The sequence below is a fragment of the Spodoptera frugiperda genome, chromosome 15, assembly GCF_023101765.2.
Source record: "Spodoptera frugiperda isolate SF20-4 chromosome 15, AGI-APGP_CSIRO_Sfru_2.0, whole genome shotgun sequence".
NCBI lineage: Eukaryota > Metazoa > Arthropoda > Insecta > Lepidoptera > Noctuidae > Spodoptera > Spodoptera frugiperda.
The window spans coordinates 5,046,421-5,058,763 of record NC_064226.1 but is presented as its reverse complement, the minus strand read 5'-3'; the positions used below and the strand labels follow the sequence as shown (position 1 = coordinate 5,058,763).

General features: G+C 36.1%; 2 protein-coding genes across 4 annotated transcripts in view; one reads left to right on the top strand and one right to left on the bottom strand.

Moving 5' to 3' along the window:
- Window positions 1-6,939, bottom strand: part of LOC118273033 (insulin-like growth factor-binding protein complex acid labile subunit) — a 33,055-nt gene extending 26,116 nt beyond the window's left edge. The window contains exon 1 of one of the 3 annotated variants that reach the window (XM_035589783.2): window positions 6,460-6,939. The gene's annotated coding sequence lies outside the window, so the exon portion shown is untranslated. Of the gene's footprint in view, window positions 1-6,104; window positions 6,319-6,459 lie in introns of those variants that run through there. The other 2 variants (XM_050699105.1, XM_035589792.2) reach the window with 2 other exon arrangements.
- Window positions 1-12,343, top strand: part of LOC118273242 (lipase member H-like) — a 199,180-nt gene that overhangs the window by 104,318 nt on the left and 82,519 nt on the right. The gene's annotated exons all lie outside the window — the stretch shown is intronic.

Below are 12,343 nucleotides of genomic sequence, written 5' to 3'. Positions count from 1 at the left end.
ATATGAATGGTGGACTCACCGTCCTGCTCACACTCAACAAACAGTATGAGATGGAAGAAAAGCTTTTTAAACGCACATAATTCACAGAGAACACTTCAATAACATTGAACAAAAGTTGGGATATTTATACATTTCTTTGTTAAGAAAGGGGAGTTTTCGACGAAACATGGCCTTTTGTATAATCTAGACTTAAATGAAGGATGTGCCTATTCTATCATAAGATACGACCTGTTTGAAAAATGTCAAAACAAAAGTGATGGATGATTAATTATACAAGTAACGGTGTGCTAAATGTGCCCAAAAAAATCTAAATTTGCCGATAAAATACTGTGATTCATAAATAAACCATGCATTGTAAGCAAATGGTGTTTGAATTGTCAATATACTTAAAATATTACAAAGAATAAAGTGATCTGAACAAAATTATCTATTTCAAGGAATATTAAAAACATGGCCGCTTATTGTCGACTAGAGATTCCTTGAAACGAATCGTTGCGGTTCAGTGGTGTATGACCTAACGTAACTATTTGGTTAAATAATAAGTTGAGATAAAAAGTAAACTTTCAGAAATTGCCACAGACAGGATGAAGAGTTCACAGTTATTGAGAAACTAACGGCATCATTGAAGTAAGATGGTAGTACAAAATACATTATGAAAATAAATTATAACAGAACAAAAGCAGTATGGCCAAACAAGTACCAGTGCGGGGTGGTTGTAACCCCACTGTTTGAACAAGCCTTATCATCGTGTCTTCTAGAAAGATTGTACGGATCTAAAGCATCTCGTTTTTATAATGCTTCATTGTTTGAACTACAAATTCCAGCCCGATAAGGAGGCAAGCGACTGAATAATTACTCGATGTGATCATTTCATTTCTGATATCATAGAAATGCATAGCTTTATCCTTAGCTCAGAAACTTGTTTCTGAGTGCTCTGTTGTACCTGCATTATGGATTATTATATTTCTTGCGTCTAATTGTACATTGAAGCCAAAGTTCATGTCTCTAACCTTTTTGTCTGTCTTGGGACATTAGACATTAAGGCTTAATTATGTTTTTGTCATACCTCTTGAAAAGTTTCGGTTTGCTTTGTCGTCAGTTACATAATATTTTGTTAGTTACACAATCTCTTTTTCATGATAAACGTTGTATATGTATATTCAGGTTATCTAGAAAATGGAACGATAATGAACCAAGCCAGTTTGTTTAACGGAATTACTAGTACTACACTACACCATTGGTTATACTAATGGCATTTATATGATTTGTGTCTAATCTAGTAATCTTGGGAAAGTTACCATTATCAAATATCGATCTACTTTTTTATGATATAAGCCAGTAATCGAGCAGACGGATCACTTGATAGTAAGCAATCGCCACCGCCCATGGACACCCGAAACTCCAGAGGCGTTAGTGCGTTGCCGGCCTCACTTACACAACGAAAGCGTTGTTTCACGTCGGTTCGCGGACGGAGTGGAGTACCACGTCCTCACAGACGTACTCCGCTCGGATCGAGCCGATCCATTCGTGTCGAAGCATGGCTCTCCCACACTTAAGCTGTGACTCTACTATGATCATTGAATATCTACGTATAAGTTAGATTTAGTTTTTTTAAATACCAATAAATTTTCGTAATATAAATAATTATGTTACATTAGAAAATAAGATAAAGTTTTGCTGAGATTGGTCAAACAATAGTCTTTTGAATTTGTAACAGCTTTACCCACAAATTTCGATTCCATTTCATCGAAGAACGTTAATTGACTTAAATGCAAACCTCAGTTAAACAGACCGGATTTTAAAAGTGAAATTTTCCTCGTCATCGCATCGGCTACGTTCGCAGCCTATCCGGCTTCCTCGGTTTCTTAAAACTATCTGAGTCATATAAAGGTAATTTTGAAGGTTATAAAAAATCTAACGGATTTTGACTGTTACATTCAGCTGTAGAGCTGTAGGGTGGTTTGTATTCCGCTTCTTTTACGTAGATTAAAATCTTTTAATGGGCATAGCACTCAACTGCTAGAATTTCATTTTAAAATTAATATTTCTATAAGACTACATTTGATTAGTAACAACTTAAATGACTTGGGCACTTTAAAAGAAGAATGAATTGTTATTGACTACAAATAATTTATGTTTCGAAATAAATAAGGACAGAGATTGTGGGGAAAACTCAATAATATTTTAAACTTGATTACGAGACGTGGCTACGTGCAAAATCATCGGATGTTGTCATCGTCGCAAATAGAGTAAGTACGAGAACGGTTTATTTCGCTAGAATAGAATAAAAGAAATTGAATTAGGACTTGGTAAAACAATGCTGTGTCTAGAGTGTGCTCAGTGATGTCATCAGTGCCACAAAGTGTGACGGTCGCGAGTCCATATATGAGCGACTTAGAGCTATAAGTACTAAGCACGGTCCACATGTTGGCATGCAGGCAGTTGAAGGAACTAAATGTTAGCTTTGTACCCTATTTTAGGACTTAGAAATGCTTTCTAGAGCACGTGCAACAATTAGGAATAGCACATTGTTCAGAGCTCGGAACTTGTTGAGTAAATAATGTTGTGTGCGTTCGTGTGCTGTAGCAGAAATGGAGGCTTAGAACTCTGAGGATAACCGCAATAATTCTTAAATAAACTTAATGTTCATTGAAAAATTAACACAAATGTCCCAAAAGTCCTTGCAACTGTTAGAGCAAATAAGTACTGCTGTGCATATACAAGTCGTTTATCAAAAGAATTTGCACAATACAATAACACAGTTGAATGTTTTTGCTTGTCGCATGTTTTACGAAGTTAGAGCAGTCAAGTAAAGCCAAGCTTACGTCATGTTTAACAAGTCTCAAGATTTTAGTGTTAAATTGGATTTGGAATTGTCAAACTACAGTTTTGGACTGTTTTTTACGAACACTTATCAAATGATGTTTTAGTTTAAAATAGAAATAGAGGCAACAATACAAAAGAAGCGTGGAAACGAAAATAAGTACACAATAAGAAACACCGCGTGATTTGAAGAAACAGAAATAGTGGTTTACAGTAAAAATGTTTTAACGACGACGTTAATTGTGTTGTCAGAGAACAAACAATTGTCGTCAATATACTGGCCGATGTTTCTCGAACGATCACTTATTTAGATATTACTTAGTTCGTATTGTCTGTTGACATTGAAACTTGTTTTGAGAAAATAACTAGCAGCTGGTTTCTTTCACTTATCTTTGCAAGGCGCAAGAAATTATGCGCATGTCGAGTGTAAGCACACACAAACAAGAAATGTAAAACACCCGCAGAGGCAATCATCCAAATGATTTCCTTAAAATGCAAATAAAACTATTTCAAAGCAGGCGGCGTGCTGAATAAAAGGTTTGCCGGCGTGCGTGCGGCGTGCAGAATGTCTGGAATGCCCCGTGCACTTCTCAGAACACGACTGGCCCTCCATTCCTGCCCTTAGGTAGACACGTTTTGCACCATTAGCTTTTTCTCCAGCTATATGATGTACCGCCATCAAGACTTTTTAATGACTGATGCACCATTTCTTTCGATGGATATTTTTATCTTGATCTTATTTCCATTTTCGTTCATATTTTTCAATTCTAATTGAAAGTATAGATTAGACAATGGTATAAACCTTGTGATGTCTTATTTTGACTGATCTCTGAACGGTCATGTGAATGTTATAATATTCTAGTTGCTTTATATGGTTGTAGACAAGTCCTCCCAATATTGTGATCATACCACGTCACGACAAAGGCTTACACGTGTGAACCATTTAAAGGCCAATAGTTTCTTGACCTCCGATATAGCATTATCCTAAAATAAAACATATCTTATCAAAATCCGGAACTGTTAAGAGCTAGGTAATTTATAGCATCTATTATTTTGCTCAACTACTGTTTGTGTAATCGAGTCAAGTCTACCGAATTTTCGGGAACGGGACTTTTACGTAAGTTAACCAATATTCTCGTAATTGTTATAACTACTCGAGTTTAATTAAACTGAAAATAATTTGACTTGGCAACTGGTTAGCAAACGTTGTTATTGTTATGAGAAATTTGAAATGTATGGATTCGCAATATTCGAATTCGATAATTACGTAAAAGGGAAAACAATTTCGAACCTGAAATAAAGTTACCTGCCCACTTCGTTTCTCAAATCAAAACATTGTTTTTTGAGACCACTAAGGTATTCCAGTTGCGGAGAACGATTTATTCACCTCTGGCTGAATAACGTCTTGATCAGCTCTTTAAATGGAAATCAGCGTCGTTACACGATCATAAATTGCAGCTTAACAAGCGTTAAGTTAACGGAATTATTGTAAAATTTTACAAATGTAGAATGGTCGACATGAATACACGAAGTAACGGTGTCTGGCTAAAATAGATTTTTAAACAATTTGATAAGGTTGAGTGTTGGAAGCTGTTCGCTCACCCATGAGGATCACATGACCGCATAGCCTTTATCCGCAACCGGTCGCAATATCAATTGAAACGATTGATTGACTATCCACAAATTGTACTAGACCATCTGATGTCACGTACCTCTCGCAAATAGCACGCTTCTAATGGCCACAATTAGGTCAATCATTTAGCAAATTACATGCTTCGTTAGTATCTCTAGGTACATACAGATCAAAATTTAACGTACCATGAAGTCCACCAGCCGTTTTATCAAAAATAGCGGTTGCATATAAAATTTTACTATACTGTGAGCAACTGTATTATTATAATGTGTGCCATGACAACAAATGTAATGACAGGAAGCGCTCAGACAATTGGGATTTTATTACAGCGCGGGGAGCACAGACAGACCATTGAGAACATGAATAGCATCAATTGAAGAGTCTTAAATGAAGCTTTGCCTTTTATTGCAACTACACTCAAAGCAACTCAAGTGCACAGATATTTAAAGATTTGATAATTTCAACGTTATTAAAAATCGAGGTGCAGCAATAATAAAGTCGACTTTTGTCATTGCAAAGAATGATGTGCAAGAAAATATTGGAATCGATTAAATGGAACCATTGATTTATTCCACTTTAGAACAATGGGACGCTTTATTGCTTATTGGAAATTGAAGTGATTGACGTATAAGTGCTTACAGCATGCTAGGCTTCCAGACTGGTTCAAGACTTCCTTCGATGAATCATCTGGGTCAGAGAGCCGTGACCGAAAAAGGAAAAGGCGACGCACAAATTTAATTAGGGTTCCTTTGAACGGAGTTCTAACTTCATCAATCTTGAAGGTATGGTAATGGAGAGCAGACATTCGTTCTGGCACGTATTCTCCAATCAAGGTTATGCGTTACGTTATCGTCAGTTGTAACAACTATCTTTATGTCGTCAGTTTATTACAATTACACCTTAAACACTCATGTTATGAGGACATTCTGCAATACGATTGTCGATATCTACGTGAGTTTTCGTTAATTACAGCAAAATTATTGGAAAAATCCTTATGTTTGGCAGCGTTGCATCAACTTGAAGTGGCTAAAGTTTTTTCCGTTTGACCGTCAGGCGGACGACGTGCAATGAATAGGTTTAAAATTGTGAGTGAAAGCTCTGCACAACTGCAATTTCTTCGTTCTCCTTATGCAATTTCCAGTTAAACGTCATTTTGATTCTTCGTAATTGTTATTTTATGTACTTATTTATTTTATTCTATAAGTACTTGTTTGTTGCATTGTGGTTGTCGAGTGGCATCGTTGAGTCACAAACCAACATTTATCTATAAAACACCTTGGCGCCTTCCACGTCTTTATTATATATTTGTAATATTACTAAGAATGACTATTAGGGCTAATTGCTTAAGATTAGTGTTTATCTTTGTTGATAAAATTTGTTTTGTACTAAGGAAACAGTGAATCGTGTTCTTTATCAATTTTGTTTTATGAATGTTCTTGTTTACCTACTATGCCAAAAACTTTAGCATTAACAAGAAAAAGTTAGGAAAACTTGTAGCTAATACAATAAAAAAGAAAATCGACGACAAATGCCGAACATAAAGAGGCTTAAACTCAAGGAGATTACTTAAGTAGTAAGTAATGTCATGCGTCAGCGCAAGAAATGAAGACGAATGTTCACAAGTTTCACAACACAAAGAAACTGTAACCTTATTGTCTTCAGTGGCGACAACCGTTGTTGGAACACGAAACGCAACACCAGGGGGCACAAACAGAACACACAAGTCACAGAAACACTGAACACCATAGGAAACTGGCACGTGATTTACCAAAATTGACACATTGAATGTATGATGAGCGCAGGGTGCGCAGGCGGCGGAGGCAGCGCCGCGCGCCGCGCCTCGCCTCGAGCCTTCACTCGCCTCTATGTACACACCGCCCTCGGTAAATTCTTTGCATAAATAAACGAGAAAGCTCCAGCTAACCCACTAAACTGTCGTTTCGTTTGCACTCACTTCGCGAAACAAGATGCACTGCTTCCAAAACAACTTAAAAGTTCCTTACCTTTCACACTGCGCAGTAATGATGTTCTATCACGATCGATGAAGGCAAAACAAGCACAAACCAGGCACAGTCACGTTCGTGCGGATACGTCGAGAGCAATGGCGCCGCACCGCCGGTTCGTTCGTCGGTTGTCGAGTAGAGCGCAGACTAGGAAGGCAAGCCTTGTTTGCACAGTGACGTGAGGCCAGTAGCCCTCCTACCTTCTCTGCGCCACGCGATTCACCTCTACTTTGAAAGAGACAACACTATAGTTGTCGACACCGTCTTTTACCTGTGATGCAGCAACCTACATCACCGGTGCGTCGAATAAATTGAACAATGTCAAGTCTGATATTTGCTTAATTTGTCTTAAAAGTATCTTTGAAATTCGAAATGGCGTTCTTAGTTTACTCTTTACGACATAGTACACTTTAACATGACAATATAAGCCTGCAAGTAATTTAAACTTTGTGCGCGTGACTATAATGTCTCGATTAAAACAAAAACTGCCAGACAGAGAAACTGAAAACTATTTAGACTCTACAGTGTATTTTATATTCACAAAGCGAATAAGTAACCAGTCAATAGTATAACAGAATAAATAAAAGTTGAGGAATGGTATACACGAAGGATCACAAAAATAAGTTGAAGAAAAGTTTTCAGAGTGCTGCCATCTAGTAGAAAGTGGAGTGAGTGTTGTTTGAAGCTTGTACTGACTTGCTCTACTGACGACACTCAGCGTATCGTCACGTGGTGTTTTATCTATGTACTCTGGTATAGATTGAGTTTCAAACAAAGATGGATAGATGGCTCTGCAATACACATTTTAAAAATATTATTTAGGATAGTTCAATTTCGTAAGTAACTGTACAAAAGGGACAGTTTTTTAATGTGCGTCATTTATGTAATTACCTACATTTGTTTTGTAGAGCCGATGAAGATGCAACATTAAAGAAAAGTTTAACTATATTCGTTTTATCATAATTTAAAAAGTTGTAAAATCTTTAAAAAGTCTAGGGTTAATAAAAAAATATTCTCAATATTAAAACGTTTATGCACAATATTCTTTATACTACACACAATATTCTTTATTGCATGCTCTAAAGCGCGTAGCCTGCCAGTGCGTTGGTTCCCAAACTCCAGAACGGTTCACGTGCTACATGTCACGTAGGATATTATACGACGTGATGAACAATAAAAAATACATTACTCTAAGGACCAAAAGATAAAAACAAAAAAGAATCAATTGATGTAACTTACTGGAAAGGATTGCAAATATTTAGGTGTAGAAACATACGAGTACATTTAGGTACATGAAGATTATTACCGAAAAAGAGGATACGGTTATACTATTAGAGTCTTTCGGTGGTTAGTGGCAATTTTGGGATACATTTAGGACACACTGTTAGTTATTACTCCTATTTCTACTCTACTCTCTAAGTATTCTACTCCTACTCGGGACCACAAGGTGACCACTGCACGCGGGATTTACTGCAAAAGAAAATAACTTAACATCAAAACATTGTGATTAGAGTCTATTTAACATATGCGTATAAGGTCAAATATTCTCATTAACCAAGCCCTTACGAGGAATCCTCTATCATAAACACCGACAAACAGTACCGGAGCCCATAGACATAAATAAAGGCAGAAAGTTACTTGAATGGAATCTCTTTGATTACGTTGCAATGCCGACTAGTGTAAAGCTACATTTAATCGATAGCGAAGTAATAACGATTTATCAATGTGCTCGATGCCTGATCGTGAAAGTCAAAATCGATTAGCAACCTTCTGATTGAATGTTTAGTAAATAGAAAGTGTGGTTGTGATTTTTGACGAGCAATGTCGGTAAATATTGATGTGAACGGTTTTTTCAAAGGAAATGGGAACTAGGACTTTTGTTCTGAGTTCGATTAAGATTAAGGTATATTTTAGTAAGAAACATTTAGGACAATTTTCGTAGTCCATACTTTTAATGTGCCTAATTAAAACATGCTTGTTACTAATATTGGGTGCTAGATGACCTACGTCATTGAAATAAACCTATTGCTTTTATGGTTTCAAAATTATGTAAACTTTTCTTTCTGGTCGAAGACTACAAACTGGAAGAACAATACATTCTCTTAACACTCTTTTAAGAAACCACATTCAGTCCACTGTCGTGTCATCACTGTCTTAAAATCCTATGCATTACAAACTATAGACACCACATCACTTATGTAAATGTAGGAGGTCTTAAATTAAATGGGAAATGCATGTTATAAGTAGGAACAGTACAAAAATATTATAAAATAATAATTCAAAATCTCAAGGAAACCAGGTAAAGTAACCAGGCCCGGAGCATAGGTACACTTATCTTTATAATTGACATGAAGGAACCACTTTCGCTGGCATTACTAATGGAACGTCAGAACACATCGACAGCCAGGACGTCTACCAGTGATAAATCCAAGTCTAGAATCAGTGTCCACTTTCGAATACTCAGTAGTCTTTATATTATTCATTTAGGATGTAATAAATTGGTAGGGAAATGGCGAATCCATAGATCACGATGCCTGAGGTGCTTTACTAGAGCCGTGGGTGAAATATTAGATTTCTGTACACCGACAAGAAGTTATGAATTGCGTTAGATTCGAAGTACCATTGTTATTTCGGGATACAATGGGTGGTGGATAAAAAATGACTCTCTTTGTAAGAATAAAATTGGATGTGATTATGTTGCGTACGTTTTTGTCATCCGATTCTTTCAAACGAACCTTTTTGGGACACTGAGATTAGAAGTGGAACGAAGGATGCTCAGAAAACGCTTTGATTTTTGTGCTGACGTCCTTTTGTAACGGACAGGTTTACCTATCTACACAACTGACATAATTCACTAAAAAATATAAAAGTACTAGAACTATTCTTATGTGAACCTGATTGAAAAAGAGTAACCTAGTGAATAAAAGTAAGTTTCTTGCACGTTCTTCTCCATAGGAATCTACACTTTGGATCAAGCAAAGAGCTTCACTAGAGGACTGACCGACAGACAGACATTTTGTTTTTGTTATATTGTAATATTTGCTTTGACGTTCAAAAGTGTCTTCCCGGTCTATAGGAAGTAAATAATTTTGACTTTTGACTTTAATCAAACTTCTACAATCTTCTACAATAAATCTGATTTGTGACAGAGAAACAAATACAGGCTTTCCCATCAGCATCTATGCATGTTTAATACATGATACTGACTAATATCCTAAACCGTTACATCACGGCGTCTAAGCACTTGGCAATATCCTGAACATATCTAAATACTTAACAAGCAATTTGTAAAGTCAAATAGTTTGAACTCGAGTGGTTCTTAATGTCTAACTAGCTAGTTTTTTGACGCTCGCCAGTTTATTTAATGGTCGTAATTAATTTGTTGCAGCTCAAAATAAGTTGTTAAGTCACTTGAAAGGTGGATGACATTACTTGGTTCTTTATAAAAATATATCGCATTAGGCAATTCAATCAAGGTTTCGAAAGGATATCTGGTAAATTTACTTTATACTTTAATATTTCTGAAGGTTACTGATTATTATCTATGTTCTATGTCATTGTCTTTTTTTTAGTCGTGCTTATTTTGTTTTAATGAAGGCTTGGACAAATTCTCCTCTGATCCAAACAGTTGCAAAACATTTCCCTTAATGAAAGTGATACTTTTACTGACAATTATAATATTTTCATGGAATAAACGATTCATTAGCCGTCTGTACCCTTAGTACGAGTTTGCTTTACGTTGAACGAAAACGAAACGAGAGCGCGTTCGGTGCTCTAATTGGTTGGTTTATTTGAGCCGGCCAATCACAACGCCGAACGCGCTCTCGTTTTGATTACTTTATACGTGAAGCAAACTCATGGTAAGGATCACATTACTATGTTTATAACACTAATTATCCAGTTTTATACAAGCTTCGCCGGCATGTTGATTAACGTTTACTAATAGTATTTCATTACTGCACTCAATTAACTGTCTTGTCTTGGTTTTGTGAAGTAGCTGATGTATGATACTATGCTATCATTAATTCAAGTGCTTGTAGTATTTTTTGCTAACCGCTCCTACGTTTCTTCGCTCAATGTCTTAGCTTCAAAGCCTGCCGCGAGCTTTCACCAGCGATCACTGCCGCTTATTATTTTACCAGTACCAGCTGAGCTGTCACGATATTGTACGGCGAACAGTTTAATTAAGCGAAAACTGCACTTTTGCTAACAACTCTACATCTATATAGGTACAAAGCAGTTCTGAGAGTGATTGATTGATCGACAGACTGTAAAGATTGGAAGAAAGACGCGACTGAAGATGGAAAAATAATCGATAAAGAATGTAAATGATTACTTTCAGCAATATTTCGTGGACATCCAAAGATTGTTTGTACAGGTTTCAAATAACGGTTAATTCGTATTTAACAAATGCTTTTTTTGGTCCTACAGGTCGTCTGTTTCGATATGGAACAAAATGGCGGACTGAATTCATTCGGCAGTTCTTAGAATTTTTGTACCGTTGTTTTCCTGCTAGTGAGAATAGCTATCGTATCTCAAGCTATTATAGATATTTAGTGCTCATTTTTAGCTATCTCAATAAGCCGTTAATATTCATATTGTAGTTTACAACTGCATTAGAATCAAAATAGTTTTTTATAAGATAATGCCTGTTCAAAACAGTATTGAATTTATGGCCGCTATACATCAGCTCTTTGATGCGTCAATGTTATGTGTTTCAGCCTTGATTATAGATTACAAAATACTATCTAGATGAGTTATAGGATTGGTTTCTTAGGATTCTTTGCAATCTGTTTTCTTTAAGGAATATGAAGGTTAATGTTTGTTTTTCGGACTAATCTATTTTAACATTTAGTAGTCGTTAGGGCCAGTGCAGATGAAGGTCTTTTATTCACAGAGACCACAAATCAATTTAGAATCAATTGTTAAAAAGTGTGCAATAAAGTTGCAAAAAGTTTAATTTCTATATATAAAAATGAATTACTGTTCGTTAGTCTCGCTAAAACTCGAGAATGGCTGGAACGATTTAGCTTATTTCAGTCTTGAATTATTTATGAAAGTTCAGAGAAGGTTTCAAAGGTCAGCTAGTAAAGAATAAATAAATAAAAATACTTACTAAGAACTTTATAAAACAGCCATATAGAGATCTCTTGTAATCAGAGACTAGTACGAGTTTGTTTAACATTTAATTAGATCGAAATGAGACCACGTTCGACCTAGGACTCAGACATCAACTACCATTTCATTCACTTACTTCAATTCCTTATTGTTATACAAGAAGATCTAATAAATATTTACGCACTTATTATGTTAGAAATTATCTTCACTCGATTAGAGGTCATTACTTCATGCCCAATGGTCAGTGGTGGACTGGTGATTAGCCTTTTTATGTGCGGTTTTTTAACCTTAAATAGATTGAAGGGGGACCAAAATGGCCATTACATAGTCATCGCGGATCGCTTATTGCGAAGATAGTATAAAATCTAATGTCCCGTTAGTATTGCGGAAGTACGAATATTTATATTTTAAATATCGTGGGTATAAATTACAGTGGAGCGTATCGTAAGGTCTTGTAATGGGAATGTTGTTTTGGTAGCTTCTTCTTTGCAGGTCACTGTTGATGACTAACCAGTGGTCTATTTGTGAGGACCACCATAATTAATCTCATTTGGTTACTAGTAAAAGTGGGATAGATCTGCTCTGCAGATGTATTGATAGGCTTTGAGAAAAAATACTACGTCATTGAAGACAAACGAAAAAGTGTGTTGCGGGTGTTCATAGGCGGCGCTGATCGCTTACCATCAGATGAAACGTGAATGATGGTCTGTCCATAAAAAAAAGAAAAATATGTTTGTCTGGATAACCTTTTCCTTATCTATGAATG